Source organism: Mycteria americana, chromosome 1 (genome assembly GCF_035582795.1).
Source record: "Mycteria americana isolate JAX WOST 10 ecotype Jacksonville Zoo and Gardens chromosome 1, USCA_MyAme_1.0, whole genome shotgun sequence".
Classification (NCBI taxonomy): Eukaryota; Metazoa; Chordata; class Aves; order Ciconiiformes; family Ciconiidae; genus Mycteria; species Mycteria americana.
In genome coordinates, this window is record NC_134365.1 from 195,201,869 (window position 1) to 195,218,523 (window position 16,655).

At 46.9% G+C, this 16,655-nt stretch overlaps 1 protein-coding gene across 2 annotated transcripts in view; it reads left to right on the forward strand.

Annotated features, from left to right (window-relative positions):
• The first annotated feature begins 2,205 nt into the window (after positions 1-2,205).
• Positions 2,206-16,655, forward strand: part of SMAD9 (SMAD family member 9) — a 36,516-nt gene continuing 22,066 nt past the window's right edge. The window contains exon 1 of one of the 2 annotated variants that reach the window (XM_075490573.1): positions 2,206-2,372. The gene's annotated coding sequence lies outside the window, so the exon portion shown is untranslated. The remainder of the gene's footprint in view (positions 2,373-16,655) is intronic. The other variant, XM_075490564.1, reaches the window with a different exon arrangement.

The window sequence follows — 16,655 nt, forward strand, 5'->3', positions numbered from 1 at the left end:
TCTCCCTGCCAAGGAAGATGGGCTGGGGCTAGCACAGCAGGCACAGCTAGCCCACCAGAGAGGCAAGAGTACAGACCCACCTTGTCCAGCCACCTCTTTGCTGGCAGCAGCAGCTGTGAGCAGAGGCATGAGAAACTGCAGGTTTCAACACCTGAAAGAGATGCAGTGAGACCCAGCAGAACTTGGGTATGAGAGCCCTCAGGTTCCTGATCAAGAGCCATGCCTCAGTAAATTACACACCACACCTCAGCGAGCCACCCTAACTGTCCACAGCTACAGCATTTGCAGTGTGATGTCTTAACTGTGTAAGTTAAAAATAAACAGCATTATGGATATAGAATCTCAAGCCATGCTGAGTTAGAATGTGTGATTGGCACTTTTATAAATGTTTACAGTGATTTATAAATAACAGCAATCTCTTCTGCCACTCATCTGTGGAGAAGTCTGCTGTAGGAGAAGCGAGACAGCAGCGGGGAAGCCGCTGGTATTTTAAGACGTTTGCGGACAAAGTGGAAAACAGAGGTATTCGGGGCGTTACATTGTATCTCCCTGTTCCTCCACAAGCCTCGCACACACAGGCCTCCATAAATTTGCGCTGTGGAGCTGTAATTCCATTGTGGCTTTTTGATGTCTACTCAAACAACATTAGCTTTTCTGTCATGTTTTACAATGTAAAAAATTTTGGCGAAAATGTCAGCAGGATGGTATCTTTAATCATATATATTGATTGACTTCAAAAGGCTCAGTGCAATTTAACTGGAACCAGGGTCAGGTTCAGCTGGCACCTATTCCTAGCACTGCCTAGAGCCCCAGTTTCACGAGTACCTTTTATTTCTAGTGTCCTTGAAGCCACTTGACTTCCCTGATATTTCTTTTTCAGCCCCTCCTTATTACAGCTAATACAATATGCTAGGTAGCTAGAAATGGTTACTCATAGGTAATATGAGGGTTTAATAGGTAATATTTAGAACAGAAAATACATCTGCTCACCAATAATGGCTGCGGTTTGCTGTTCTCTGACCAGTCCCATGAACTGGTGGGACCATCCAAAAATCCTGTGCAGGTATTGCTAATCCTATTTACAGATGATTTTTTTTTTTTTTTTTTGCATTGCAGTTAAAAGCTAAATGGAAGTCCTATGAGTCTGGCTCATGAAATGGCCAGGAAGATTTTCAGGACAGCAAATTCAAGATGCTGACTCCGCAGTCGGTGGGAGCCCACCAGCTGGCTGCCATGGCCCCCAACACTGGTGCGAATACCGGAGGAAGGGGATTTCTGTAGGACACCCCACGCAGGTGACAGCCCCGCGGTGGGGTCCAGGCAGAGAAGCCGAGGGCACGCCTGGGGAGAGCCGGTGGCCTGCGTGCAGCCCGGTGTAGGAAGGCGCAGCCTGGCCCCCAAATCCCTCTGCTGTTGTCCAGCCGCCCCAGAGGGACATCTTCCCAGTCTCTGCCCACAGCCGGAGTTTGTCCCCCGTGTCCAAAAGCCGCGTCAGCATCACCCGGAGTGGCAGAGAACAGAGGTGAAGTTGCCCCCCACCCCACTTGGCCACTGTGGCCATCCTCGGGTGCTCGGAGGCTTGTGTGAGGGGCCATAGGCGAACGGCTGGCTGTGGAGGCACCGGGCAGAGGCTCTTGCCCCGGGGCGGCCCCGGCGGTCACATACAAAAACCCCGCCGACCCCACGCAGCCCCAGGCCCGGCCTCTCCCGCCAGCCTCGCGTTGGGCTCTGGGCCTCCGGGCCGGGCGGGGATCGGGGAGCCCCCTCAGCGGGGAGCCGCGGGGCGGAGAAATGGCGGCGCCTGAGGCGGCTGCCCTCCCGCGGGACGCGGGCTCGGGGCGAGTGCGAGCCTGTGTGTGTGTGTGACGGGGGGTGGGCTGTGTGTGAGACAGGGTGCGAAGGGTGGATTCTGTGGGTGTGTCTCTGTGCCGTGGGGTGAGCTCTGTAGCGGGGTGACCGTCTGCGTGTGTTTGAGGGGGTGAACTCGACGTCTGTGGTGGGGCTGACCTCGGGGAGGGGGGGCAGCGTGTGGTGGGGCGAACGGCGTGTGTGGGTGCTGAGGGCTGCGCGCTGTGTGTGGGTGTAGGTGTGGGTGTGTGGGTGTGTGTGGGGGGGTGTGTGTGTGCGTGCGTGTGTGAGCGCGGGGCGGCGCGGCGGGGGGGGCGCAGGGGCGGGCCAGCGGCAGCGGCGCTGCTGGCCGCGGTCCAGCCCGGCGCACTAATACAGGCTGGCGGCTCCCGCCTGACTGACGCCGGCCGGGGCTGCTGCTGCCGCTGCCGCTGCCGCTGCGCCCTGGCCCCGCCGCCGCCGCGCAGCTGCAGCCCCGCTCCCGCCCGCGGCGCGCCGAGACCTCAGCCCGCGCCCGGTGGCAGGTAAGAACCGGGGCTCCCGGCCGCGTCCCGGGAAGGGCGGGGGGGGCGGGGAACAGGGGGGACGGGGACGATCCCGCCGCCCCAAACTTCCCGCCGGGGCTGCTCCGCATCCTTCCCCGTGCCGTGCCGTGCCGTGCCGCGCCGCGCCGCGTCCCGTCCCGGGGCGGCGGCGGGCCGCAGCATCCCCCCGTGCGCCCAGCGGGGCAGCCCTGGCGGCGCCCCGGGCCGGTGTCCCCGCGGCTGCCGGCCCCGGCCCCGCTGCGCTGGGGCGGTGTGCGGGCGGGGGCTGGGGCTGGGGCAGCAGCGAGATGAGACAAACCGACGCCAGGACTGCGAGCGAAAGGAGGAGCGCGGGGGAAAAACATTTTTATGGATGGCTAAACGCTGACAAGTCTTCCCGCTGTTAGGATTTCTTTCCTTCTCGTTTCAGTGGGAGAATAAAAAAAAAAGACAACAAAACCCCACATGACACGTTTGGAAATACTTTTCCTTTCAGAGGTTATTTTCTGTTCAAGAAATCCCGCTCCTGGACACGCTCCCAAGCCAAGCGGAGCAGAATTGCTGGGATTTGGGTCTGTATTCCAGCTAGAAACGGGGACTCTCTTTTTTTTTGGCTCTGAAGTGAAAACGTTACTTGTTAGCGAGTAACCAACACTTCCAAAAACAATAGCCCTCGATATGGCAAATTATGAATTATTGTAATTTTATCTCCATGCCCGGGCAGCTCTGAGTGGAGGGAATTCAAAGTTCGGCTCATTTGTAACAATTCAGATATTGTGCGGTAACTTTGTGTTTTCCTACTTTGATTTTATGGGTGAATTTATTTGATGCTAGCCAGGTCTGCTTTAAAAGAGGCTTTAGTGGGAGTAAAAATAAATGCCACACACGGATGCACGCGCATGCACACACGCGCACATGCTGTTAATTACTTTGGTTTTATAAATTAGTGAAAACAATTTTCAGCCTAGAATGGTCAACTTTTGAGTGAATGAGCTCTCCCTTGGCAGAAGTGGGAAATAATGTGCACGGCTCGGGAATGTATTCAAGTTTGTGGCGCTTTGGGAAGGACACTGCAGATAACCCAAGTTTCACTACTTTGTCATCTCCGATGTGTGGAAATGTGCATCTTTATACATGCGTGTATTTGTGCGGTAGGAGTAATCTTCTCATCTTCAGGAGTATAAGCTGAAGAAAGCGCTGCAAAATTCTTCCCCTCAGCAATGGTAGGACAAATGTCATCACTCAAACAAACCTCATCCGTTTTAATCCAGCCAGACAACTCCCTTCTTTCAGATTTGATAAGTACCAGTGTCTGGCTGGTTCATGTTTGCTTCCTGTTAGATTTTAAAGCAGAGGCTGGGAATGTTTGTGGTTTGTTTGTTTGTTTGTTTGTTTAATATTGAGCTAATTTGACATAGTAGCTAAAATAAACATGCCCCAAAATATATTGAAAGTGAGCTGTATCAAGAAGCATACCTTGTATTGTATTTACTGAGTTTGGCAGTAGTTCCCATTCTCGTCTGTCCTTTGTGATGGAGTTAAAAATATTTTCTTCTTCACTTTGTTAACTTGCACATAAGCTGATAAACTAATTCTGCAAAAATGACTGGAATAAGGGACAAGTGTATTTTATCATGAATCCTTATGATAATCAGGATTTGTAAATTGATAGGAGTTGGAGATAGAAGCTTTTTTTTACGTGCAGCAACTGAAACGAATACACACAAAGCTGTCAAGTGCACAACTTTGTGAAGAAGTTGAGTATTAATATTTTATTAACAAACTTGCCCAAGGCTGAGACACGCACACACGTGTCAAATATCTGCAGAAGGTGGAGATGTGTGTAGAGGAACCAGGTAGTACCTCTGGTTTGGAAGTTGCTCTCATGGAAACTAGTAGTAGTGCCCCATGTTGTCTTCAGTGGGTACAAGACGAGGCAGAACTCACTAAAACAGGAATGTAGAAGTGTCAGTATAATGTATCGCATAACATTTGGACAGTTAATCCTCCTTTCTCTCCTTTTATTCTTTTACAGACTTTCTGCATCTCGCATTTGAATCCTTAGCTATCTGCTGTTATCAGCCGGGGAGATAGTGTGTCATGTAATCCTCTCTCCTGAATGCTAAAGTGCTGTAATTTTGATGGCCAGGCTAATCTGTCTCGATAAAGTTTTATTTTTCCATTGTTAAATTCAAAGGACAATGACTACTAATTACAAGTGACCTCTAACCAAAACACTAGCTAGAGTTTATCACTGGTGCTGATACAGGCTAACAGTAATCCCAGCATCAGCAGTACTAGGCACCCTGTTTCAGAGAAATTTAACAGAATAAGGGGAGCCAGAAGGGAAAAAATATATATGCTCTGGGTAATTTGTCTGCTGCAAAAAATGTAGTGAAAGTGTACAGAGATTTCATTTGCTGTGCAATATACCCCTTACAAATAATAATTACAGGGATGGGGAAGAAAGAAAAAAAACCATCAGAAATATTTTAACTGAAAACAGCGTAGCAAAAACGTACATAGGAAAGGTTGTTATGGTAGACTGCCTGGTTTCCTGCTGCAAGCAGGTATAAAGAATCATTAGTGTTATTGTACATTAACAGCAAAAGATAGTAATAACGATGACAATTTGAGAGAATCATTGCTGTCCTATTACTGTCTTTGAGAACATTTGTTGTAAGGAAGCATTAGACTCTGAATACAGTATAATAAAATTAATCTTTCAAAAATATCCCAATTTTTTTCCCATCTTATATTTTGCCTATAATGTTTCAATGGTTAATACTGTGGGAATTTGACAGATGAAGATGTGAATTAAAGAGTCTAGGACCCTATGTATTTATTATAGCAGCTGAAAACCTTGCTGTGCTTTTTGCAGATGAGTGGATCTAACAGACGGCGGGATCAGAGCCCAGACTGAGATCCTGACTAATACATGTATGCGTTTAAATCAAAGTAGGTGAAACATTATCTGCCCAAGTTTTGCGCAGATATCTGTGATTTTTAGACAGATCATTCTACAGGACCACTTGCAGGTTTATGCAAGAACGATTGCAACATGTTAGACGGAAGGTTGAGCAGTTTGCTTTGAGGTTCAGCTCCTCTGGACAAGGGCACAGCAAGGACACGGTAGAGGTGGACATGGAGTGGAGTCGATTTCCCAGTTTACACAGTCGCCCCTACATAAAAACACAAAACAGAAGAAGAAAATCTGATAATTGATCTCTGTTTTTCTGAGACCCCATTAAGATCGAGGTATGTTTCTGACTGGGAGGAGAGATGCCTTATCTTTCCCGCATCCTTCTCTCCAGAACTTGTTTCCTTCCCACTCTTTTTCCTTGTCGGTAGCATCACCATCCTCCCCTCTGCCAAACTTAGCATCATCTTTGACTCTTCTGTTTCCTCACACGTCTTGGTACTCCCAGATGTCTCTTGACACTTTTTCTTCATGTTACTTCTTACATTCCTCCTTCCTTTTGTTTGCAGCTGCCAAAACATTAGTCCACACTGTGGCAACCTTCCAGCTTGATACTGCAACCTCCCGTTTCCCAACAAGCTCTTTTCTCCCACCTACGTTCTGCTCCCAGTCAGCATGACCCCTGCCAAAATTGTGCGTCTTTGCTTTTCTTTCTGAAACGTCTCCATGCAGACTCCCGTTCTGGAGTTTCTCTATATACCTGGTCTTTGTTTACACTTTGAAAATGTTCCCCACTTCCAGAGTTCCCCAGAACTACTGTCCTCAAATTTGCCGTCCACTGAAAGAGAGAAATGAGTAGGAAAGAAAATTAGCAGACCCTCGGGTCATTACAGTTTGTTCTGCTTCAGGCTTCCGTTCACCCTCATTACCTGGCTACAATAGGAGCAAGATTGGTCATTTCTTGATAACAGTTATTCTGTGTTTGTTCGGTCTGGTGGTGTGCTCGGTCACACAGCCGTGCTGTGAAGAACAGCAGGCAGGGAGCTGGCAGGGAGCCGGTGGTAGTGGTAGTACCCTTTCCAGAAAGTGGTGTCTGCTAATAGCAAAGCTCCGTGTAATGAAGAATCCTTTATAACGCAAATAACCCTGCTGCTGAGGTCAGTACATTTCAACAATACTTAATCTTTTTTTGTGTGTGTTTTCTTGCCGTGCCTTTCCTAACAAAAAATCCTTCTTTTTTTAAGCATTCCTGTGCAGCGTTCCTCATCAGGAGATTTCATAGTGCTTTACAAAGCTGTCCCCATCAGGGTACCTGTATGACAGACGCAGAAATCAAGGCATCTGAGGGAAAACCATTTACCCAGACGCCTGTGGCAGGATGTGATCCCACATGCTGCCCAGTAGGCACAGAACTGACGGGAGGCACAAGCAGTTCACACGGCTTTTCAAGACTCCCTTATGGTTGTTTGCTGGCCTGGCCTATCCAAACCTACTTGTCTCTGTCAAATTGCTCTGGCCCAGCTGCCAACATGCAGTTTCTTACCCTGCAGCACATATGAGGTAGCTAATTTATCTCTCTCTCATCAACAGATCTTGAATTACTTCACGCAGGGCATGAGGCCTCCACAGGGACATCTAGAGTAGAGAAGCCAAAATTCATTCCTGTGCAAGGCAGCAGCCTGCGGCTCCCATGCCTGCCCTGCTGCACGTCCTACCCGGGACCAAGGCTTCTTGGTGGTAACCTGCTTGGGATTCTTGGCCTGGAGAGGCTGTGTAGGGCAGAGCTGAGTGCTAGGAGGGAAGAGGAAGGGGAGAAACAGCCCTGGGGAGATGGGGTATTCCTCGGAGTCCTGGGGTGGGTTTGCAGTAGAGACATATGTTTCTTTAAAAGACTCAGGGTCCTATTTCTGCCTTTTGCTCAGTATTATGTGTTTTCTGAAGCTGGTTGTTAGCATGGGATGGCATCTTACATGCTAAAGAGAATCCAGCCCTCGTTTTATACTCCCAGGCTCAAACGAAGGCATATGAAGCCTGTTTAATCTCATAAGCAAGTGTTCTGGTTTGCAGAGAAGCCGAGCACCCACATCTTCAGCTGAAGTCACTGGGAATGGCCAGTCGTCTCCTCCTTTCCCCCCCGCAGGAGGGAACTAGATAGACAAGTTCTTTCTCCTTTTGTTCTTAGTCCTGTTGTTGTGAAATAACTTCCATAGAGAGTCCAAGCATATCCAGATATTTTTCATGGAAAATGCCTCAGTGCTGTTGCTTGGGAGCATTGGCCCCTTGTCCAAGGCAATCCCTGCCACTGAATCAGATCTTTACATGGATAAACCACCCTAATATTGGGGCTTACCTGTCCTCCACACTCCTATTTTTTGCAGTTCTCCAAGATGTAGGCCCTGTGGATGTTCCACCCTTCCTCCCCCTTGCAGGTTTCAAAGCCACTAAGGGCTCAATTAGCACAGATTACTGCGGATGTTCATGCAGGAGAACCTATATGTCAATCTTATTGCATTAGCAATTTCCCACAGTGATGCACAATGAAAGCCTTTTAGGAAAAACAGATTTGAATGTGATATGGTTTGAACACAATGAAATGCTAATGTGATTCCGTGGAAAACTGCTAACATGATGTATATGGAAAGCCTTTTGTGTGTGAAACATATCCCCCCATATACGCTTGTTCAGGCTTTCTCACCTGGGAGGAAAGAGAGGTGGCTGGCAGTACTGCTGCTCCCTCTCCAGGCCTGCTGTCAGTCAGAGAGGAGGCACTTCTGGAAGTTCTTCCTTTTGAGTATTTTATTGGTGATCTATATGATCTATTGATCTGTATTTCACTTGCCAAGCTATGTGATGCTACCTCTTCTGCAAAAGATGTTTGCCGTGGTAACACCATAACTGTGTAAGTCACCCTTCAGGCAGACCTCCCAGATGTCTCTCTCTCTCTGTGACCTTGGGTGTTAGGCAGGGAGCCTCTGTGGCAGGCTACAGCTAGGAGCGTGGATGGGGTGCCCTGTCAACATGGGGTGCTTAGAGGCAAGAGACTCCCCAGCTAAATCTTGGTGTCACAGGTTATCTCTGACTTTGTGGTATTAGATACCTGGCACAACTATGCAGCAGATCTCAAAAGCACGAGATGCAGTCCTTGCATGGGGAGAACCAGGCGCCAAGAGTTTCCATTGCCAGGATCAGACCTCGCAGATCTGCCAGCGGGAGCCAGCCTCCCATCAGTTCTGTGTATTCCCCCAGGAAATGAAGGTATTTGGCACCATGCTGAACCTCACCCAGCTGACCCTCAGGTCTCCTGTTCGGTAGATGGGATGTGCTACCGTACACCACAAGGAGAACATTTGCTTTATCCATTTCCCCTGTGTGCACTGTAAATGTACAACCAGAGCTCCAAAAGTGCATTCCTTTCTAACAAGACACTAAACTTTCAGGAAAGGTTCCCATCTTACTCGAGTGCGACATCCTTGGTGAAGTAATTGTTCTTTAGATGTATTCTTATTCACAACATTCTTAATGTCTAACTCTAAGCGAATCCTTTTCCTAAAATGGGCATTTGGGAATGGCTCCAAGAATGCCAGTGATTGATAACGAGGATTACAGGATCTGATTAGTGTGGATATAAACTTTAGACCAGCAATGAAGCTAAAATTCTTTTCTAGTCCCCTTCTTCCTTTGTGAAGTGTTTGTTCTGGAGGCACTTGGCTGCATGCTTTGTATTAGAGACGAGTCAGCGTTTATTTTAAAAGCAGGAACTCTATTTTTTGCGTATTTCCAACCGTTCCATTTTTAGAAACACCGATGGGCTTTGCTGCAGTTTCTCTGGGAATGGTGGGTATGTGAGGAATGCAGGACCGACTGTCTACAAAATGGGGATAAGCAGAGCCATGAGAAGACATTTTGGCTCCCCAGAGCAGGTTGATGCACTTCCCCATCATATCCCACTGCTTCTTGCCTTCTCCCACAAATATGTCCTCGGAGCCCCCCCACGGCATGTGTGCTCCTTAGCCTCTGGCTCTGCGGGAGGAAGGCAGCTGAAAGCGGGGCTCTTCCTCAGAGCTACTGGTCTGAGCCTGAGCGAGGCAGCCACAGGAAGGGATAAGGCAGGGGTTGGGTGAATGGGTCTTCCTCCTGCCTGTGGGGAGCAGGGCGTGGGGCAGAGAAGAGGATATGTCCTTTTGGGATTGCATCTCAGAAACTTCGGTGTGGCCCAGCCAGGGAACACAGTGCGGTTCACTCCATATAAACATCATAGTTGCTGGTTTCCTTTAAAAATTAATACCAAGGAAGGAAGTGCAGTCAAAGAGAGATCATAGTGATAAATTGGTCCGGTTTCATATTTTTGCACAGACTTTGGTTGTGCTAATTTTGTGGTATGCCTTCAAATATTGTGGGAGATTTTCAAAGGCAAAAATCAGTGAGAACGTTCAGCTCTCTGGTTTGGGTTTACCCCGAGCAGCAGGATACAGGTAGCCCAGGGGCCAAAGCCAATGTAGCCATATTAGTCTAGTGCTGCACCTGAAGAGAGGGGCTCTTTTGCTTGCTCACAGTAGGGGACATAGGATCAGAAGGACTTATCTCAAGGGATTTTCCAGTCCCTTCTTCCTCCCCAAGGCCAGCGCAGTTATTCTTGAAGAAAGCTGTGTAAGCTGCACTCACAGACCTCCAGCAGCAGTAACTATCCCAACGCGTAGCTATGCTATTCATATGTTCTCCCTCTTTCTTCAAGTGAACATGAAAGACAGATTGCCCCTATCCTGCTTGCAGCAGCCTTTTGCACGTTAGCGTACTGTTACCATGTCCATGCCCCTCTCTTCTCCCCATCTTAAGTCACACTAATGAAGCTTTGTTGAAGCATCTGTCGATGTGCTCACCCAGAGCGGTCCCACCACAGGAATTAGTACATCCCTTCCCAGCTGGGCATCGTGGGCATACCAAAAGTGAGCTGGGTACTTAGTTTTCTTTTGTGATGCAATTTACGCCTCTTAAACACATCTGCAAGTGTTTGGCCTATGGAAATTTATGTAGCTGTGTTAAGGTGTGCAGCTTATATACTTGAACCTTTCCTTCTTTATATCAAATGAGAATGTGTTATTCCCGTCAAGAGAAGCTGAACGATACTGAGTAGCTGAGGTAATATATGAGTGATTCCACAAGCTCAGAGAAATTATTTGGATGTCATAGATTTTTAGGCACTGGCATCAGATTTTGTCCTTATTTTATCTGGGAGTCGGTGAGTTCAGTGAAGACTCCACAAAATGGATGAGTGGCTGGAGAGGCATGAAGAGCTGTGAGATTAGCTCTTTGATATTGATGGCTTCAGATAAAGTTCAGTATAGAAGGGAAACTTGGAAAAAAATGCGAAAATGAGTTTCAGAAGTTTGCATTATTCATTTAAGCTTATAGGAATAAACAATGAGATGTTGCCAGGGCTGTGTGAAACATGGATAAATTTGAGTCCCAAGTACTTTACCTCCTATCATTGCAGCCGTTTTCAATTGGAGCAGTCCAGGGTCAAACCAGGAAGAAATTTAGTTCCTTAATTAAAAAAAAGAACAACCTTCTTTACATCCCATTTAATTAAAACCCTGGGTGTCAGGTTCTGTGGTTGTGGAAGAACTCAGTAACATTATAATGAATAATTCATTCACTGTGTTTTGTTGGGTGCAAAAGACAGTGGTTTCAGATAGGTTCATAACAGCACCCTTGTCTGGTTGGTCCCAAGCACAACAAGAAGCCCCGAGGGATCCCAAATGATGTCGTGGGTGCCACGAGTGGAACATGAGTCTTTTCAAATGATTTACATGTGTCAAGAGTAACATGTGGCCGCAGTTCCCTGCCATGAGCTCGTTACTAGAGTGGCAGCAATGGTGGCTGTGCAGGTCAGGCACTTGAACACTCTTCTGGAGTGAATGCACGTGTGAAACCTGTCCTGCCCAGCTCTGATCTGCTGTGCCTGCAGAGCTCTGGTGCCAGGATTGGTGCTTCAGGCTCAGGGAACAGACCCAGGGCAAGGTTGCTGAGGTTCCTCATACTTTGAAGCCCAAGTGTTTGTGAACACACTTTTATTTTTTTATTTATTTATTTTAAAACCCTTTCCTCTGCTAAGGTGTGGAAGATCCCCATAGTGAGTGGCAGTGACAATGTGACCTGGGAAGTTCCTTGCCAGCCTTGGGTGCACGCTGGCTGCTGCCAGCTGGGCACGTTTGAAACCAAATCAAGACTAGATTACACTGAGAAAACTCACATGCTTCTCTCTTTCATAGTAGGTAGAAGTAACTGAATCAGTGCTAGGTAAAAATAACTAACCAAGTGCATGTTCACAGCGTTCCTCTTTACGTTGTTTGACTGAACTAATTTTCTCCCTTCCAATTCTGTTGTGATTTAGTCACCGAGCGGCAGACTTCCAGCTATAATTGTCTCGCTACTCCATTTTCCAGCCGCGTGCATCTCCAAGAAGTGCACAGCTTATGTCTAGACGACCCTCTGAGAAATCTCCCTCTGTGGCCTTACTTAGCTGTTGCAGTGACACCGAGACTGATGATGTCAGCCATTTTCAAGACTGATAGCCATGCCTCTCACAGCTCAGTTAGCCGGGGCAGGCGCTCCGAGTGGAGGCAGCGTCTTGGAGCTTTATTCCAAGACCAGATGCATACACATATCTGCATACACACGCACTTACACACACGTGCAGAGATACACTTTTGAGGGAGGTTAGGCACTGTGGTTTTTACACAGTTTCATTTTAAGCCTGTTTTCACTAGCGTTTGTGCGGTTTTCCTTTTTGACTTCTGCATAAGGCTTAGAGTGAAATGTAATGAGGACTGGTACAATTCCCCTGCTACGCCCATGGGAATTGAATTAGAGGGGAGCTTCATCAGCGTGTTGGCCTGCACAGTCATTCTGCTGAGGGGTGATGTGAATCTTCCCCAGTGCAGTGGATCCTTTTTACATTAAGTGAAATCTAAATTTCCCCCAATCTTTCCATAGTGGAGGTGTCAGCATGCTGCCACATGAGACACAGAGGAGGCCATGTTTAATTTCCATGAGCTCTGGAACCCCTCTTAGTGACTTCAGCAGGACCTGGCTCAGGTCAGGAATCAGCAAACTCATGATGATGGTGTTTCATCTGTCTTCTCTGCTCTTGGTGTGTCAGGCTCTTTAGTAGCATAGTGGAAGTTACTGTAGTGGAGTTCCTGGAGGAACACGTTTCTTCTCCTGACTTGAGGACCTACAGGCTAATTCTACACTGGGGGTTGAAAAATGGGCTTAAGAGTAGGAGAAAGTCCCCTTCACTCCATGTCTGTGTTGCTGGGGCTTAGGCTGGCAATCATTCAGATTTGAGGCGAGACTCATCTCACCCAGCATTAGCTGTATGCGGTGCCTGGTTTTGCTGACCTTTTTCTAGGTGTTTACTTTTGGGTGGAATGGTTCATGCCATGTAGATGTATGTTTTTATCAAGTACATATTTAGGGACTTGACGGTGACTAGGTCAGATGTGAGTGTCAACAATTTGGACATGTTTATGTGGCTGAGTAAATTCTACTGAAAGTCTGTTTCCATACTAATAAATGAAACATGCCTGATACTGTTCTTAGCCTTGAGGCCAACTGGGATGGAGAGGCTTGCTTCCATGCAACGGCTGTCTCACCCTCCAAAACAGGGTGGCTCTATGCAGACTTCTTATTAGGAGTGACCCCTGGTCCCTGCTAACTCCTGAACCATGCACAAGAGTTATTTGGGAGAGTGCTACTGGCACAGACCAAAGCCATTCCAGATACTGTGGTAATAATTTATGCTATAGATAATCAAGTTCCCATGCTCAGAAATGTTCCCCAGCACTAGCGTAGCCATAGCTAAGGTTGGCACCTAATGTTCAGGGAGAATGGAGCAAGTGAACTGGGCTGAAGCATTTCTAGTCCCACCTTCTCCTGCAGACCACAGAAACAAAAGGGTGGGTCCATGCTCACATGCCATGTGTCTTCTATCTCTCCCCTAAAGCAAGATTCAGATCTTAGGCTAAGCTCAGCAATGTAATAAAGATTTACAGCATGGAAGATTGACCGTGTTTGGTCTTAACCAGTCACTTACCTGACAGACAGACAAAGCCTTCCTTGTAGTCCCAAAGGAGGGAATCATGTTAGGGATGTACCCTGAACGATGCCTGACTCATACTGACAATGGTACATCACAGTGTCACTGAGGGAGATAGAGGCGACCAGACCAGAACTTCCATCATGGTATGGCCCAGGGCTTGATACGTGTGGTGGGGTCATGGATCAAAACTGTAACGCTTCCCTCCCCCCACACCACTCTCAAGCAATGAGCATTGAGGAACATGATGAATCGTCAGCACAGAAAGTACATCAAATGTGGGTTTGAAACATTTCAATGCTGGAAGTTTCCAGTTGGGTAGGCAAGTTGCCTGTTACAAAAGGCATACAGCTTAAGCAACTACTGTCCTGAAAGATTGTTAAAATTAAATTGTGAATTGACATCTCTATCATTACAGCCCTGGAGCAGAGTGTCTGCCTAGGTATTTCGTAATGGAGTACCTCAGCCTAGCAAGACATGGCTTAGGCTGCTGAATAATATGCAGTATTATGTAATTTAATAACATTAAACTAGGATGTTCTGATAATAATATTATTTGAAAGCTGTTTAGTTTATTTAATACCATTTATATTTTCTATGTCAGTTGAATTCAGGGAAAAAACGATTTTAGAAGAAACTGGGGGGAGCGTGGTAGGAAATTGTGCAATGTACTTATCTGAGACTACATCACATGGTCTGCAAAGCATGGCTTTTGCTGCTATACACATAGTCTTGGCGACTCTCCCACTAGCAACAATAGCGCTCAGACTCATACTGATGTCACTGTTGAGTTATTTAATTTGACTGAACAAGATTAATGTGTTTATTTAAAACCTTGGTCGAAATGGAAAAGAAAACCTCGGGACAATACTTTTACGTGAACATGTATGTTTTCATATCTGATGATTGTAACGTTGCATTAACTTATCGGGGCAGTTGTTTACACACACTAATGCCTGGGAGACCCCCTCAGATAAGAAGTGTGAGCCATTTTCCCTCTCAGCCTTGAGCAGAGACTTCTACACAACTACTGGTCCTGTGGGCTTTCATCCCAGGCTCTCCTTGCTTCCTGCTGCTGCTTTCAGGGCTGATGCACAGAGATCCCAGCATTGTTTCATTTTCTTGCATGAGGATGGGGTTGGTGCTGCCAAGCAATGACAGCGATGCAGTGGTGGATCCTCCCCAGGTTCTCACCAGGGCAGACACCCTGAGGGACAGACACCTCCACTGCCCACAATGCCTAGATGGGGCTGGCACTGGGCTCTGTAGGCTGAGCCTGCTCCCACAAAAGCTGGAGACTGCCTGCCTAAATTTTATCCACATTATGTTTTACGAGCAGCTTGAGGTTTTTTTCCTGTGATAAATCATTCTGAATTTATTTCATTCTCACATGTCCCCTCTAAGTGTTTGGAATAGACTTTGGTATTGACTAAGAGGCATTAGTAACTATCCAGTTAAATGCTCCAGGTCATTGGATTTTTACTAATACAGAGTGGGGAAAAAAATCTGGAATCTGAAGCTTCTCTTTGCATGGTGGGACAAGTTTGGGCAGTTCCATGGAATCGATCATTGATTGCTGAATGGCATGAGTGTGGGAATTTCTGCCGTGCTCTGTCAAGATCCTCTCTTGACAGTTGAGGACAACTGGACATATACATAGATTGATAATACAGAAATTGCATAAGCCAGAGCTCAATGCTGTGGTGGATGCCTGAAGCAAGGTGTGCCTACTCTTTCTTCCAGTTTTGTAGTTCCTCTGTTCATATTTTCATGCAGCCTCCTGTCCGCTAGTGCTCAAAATATGAATCTCCTGGGGGAACAGCAGCTGCCGCTGGGGCTTGTGACATGCCAGAGTCGCTTTTATGCTTTCTCTTCTGTGGGGCCAAGTGCTTCCATCTCCCTAGCTTGTGTGGAAGGCTTTTGGGAATTTGAGCCCCTGCCCTCATCATTGCTGCTCTCATGGAAGAAGGGAAAAAGCTTCTTAGGTTTACACTTATCTGCATTTCTCAGGGTGCTGGGCATCTTAAAGGGTGATGCAGTGGGGCAGAGGAATGTGCATGAGAACAAAACAGAAGGGCTAGGAGGAAAACAGCTCTAGGTGGTCCTTGGTCCTCAGCAAACATTGCACGTTGTCTAAGAGGCTTTGATGCCCTGGGCCATGTGTGCTTACCCTGCAGCATGCTCCAGAGCTGTGTGGTGCTGAGCATATCAGACTATGCTGAGGAACCAGTCTTTGGGATTGGCCTCCTGTCTCAATATGTTGTACCTGTGCCTGTACTCAGTGTCCCCAAGTGCCCTTTGAACTCTTATAAGAGCTGTGCATTTAAGGAAACTGCAGAATAATATGGTTTGTGAAGCCCTGCTGCTCCCAACACCAGGCAATATCTCTCTGTCTCCTGAGTGGCTGCATATAATTAGTCCTGAGGACAATGTCCAGGCCTTTACTGGTGGGGGACAAGAAGGACCCAAGTCCTCCCACAAGGGTGGAGTAGGGCAGTCATGGAGCTGCTTCTCTGGAAGCATCCATTTAGAAGCTGCCCCCATCTCCTGCTGTAAGTGCCCTCTGTATAGTTCAGACCTTTGGCCTTGATATGCACAGGGGGTCCGTGAAGTATATTTAAAGCAGTAAATAGCTTGACATACAAGGACGTTTTTCCTCAGAGTTCCAGTCAGTGGAAATATGTCATTTTCAGCTAAAATTAGACTGGCTCCGGCTATGTTTAAAAAAAAAAAAAGATAAAAACCCTCAAGAACTAAACTCTTTCTGTTGGACTTTGTCAGATGTAGCAACTCTTAGCAGAAATAACTCAGGATCCATCCAGCACAAACCATGTCCAGAAGTCTGTGATTTTAATCCAAAAAACTTTGAATTGTTGGAGAGAGTGAAACAGACTGGCTAGGCAAACAAGGTTTTCTCTTGCACATGAGACAATGTAATAAGCTTAGAGAATAGTGATAGATCTTTCAAAGGCACTAAATGAAATCTGTGAGTAATTGAATTTTAAATTAATTTTGCAGTTAATATTTTACAAATCTTGACAGTCAAGTGAGATTGGAGGGGCAGAGAGGGAGTTGAAATCAGAAAAATATTATACTCATTACTTCTGTAAAAATGTATATTACAGATTTAATTTCGTAGAAGATGGTTGAGCTGAACCTACAGCTACCAGCATAAAAAAAAAAAAGATACATTTTCTTTTGTAGTAAATATAACCCCAACCCTGCAACAATTTGCCTAGTGCAGTAAACTCACAAATTGAAGTGA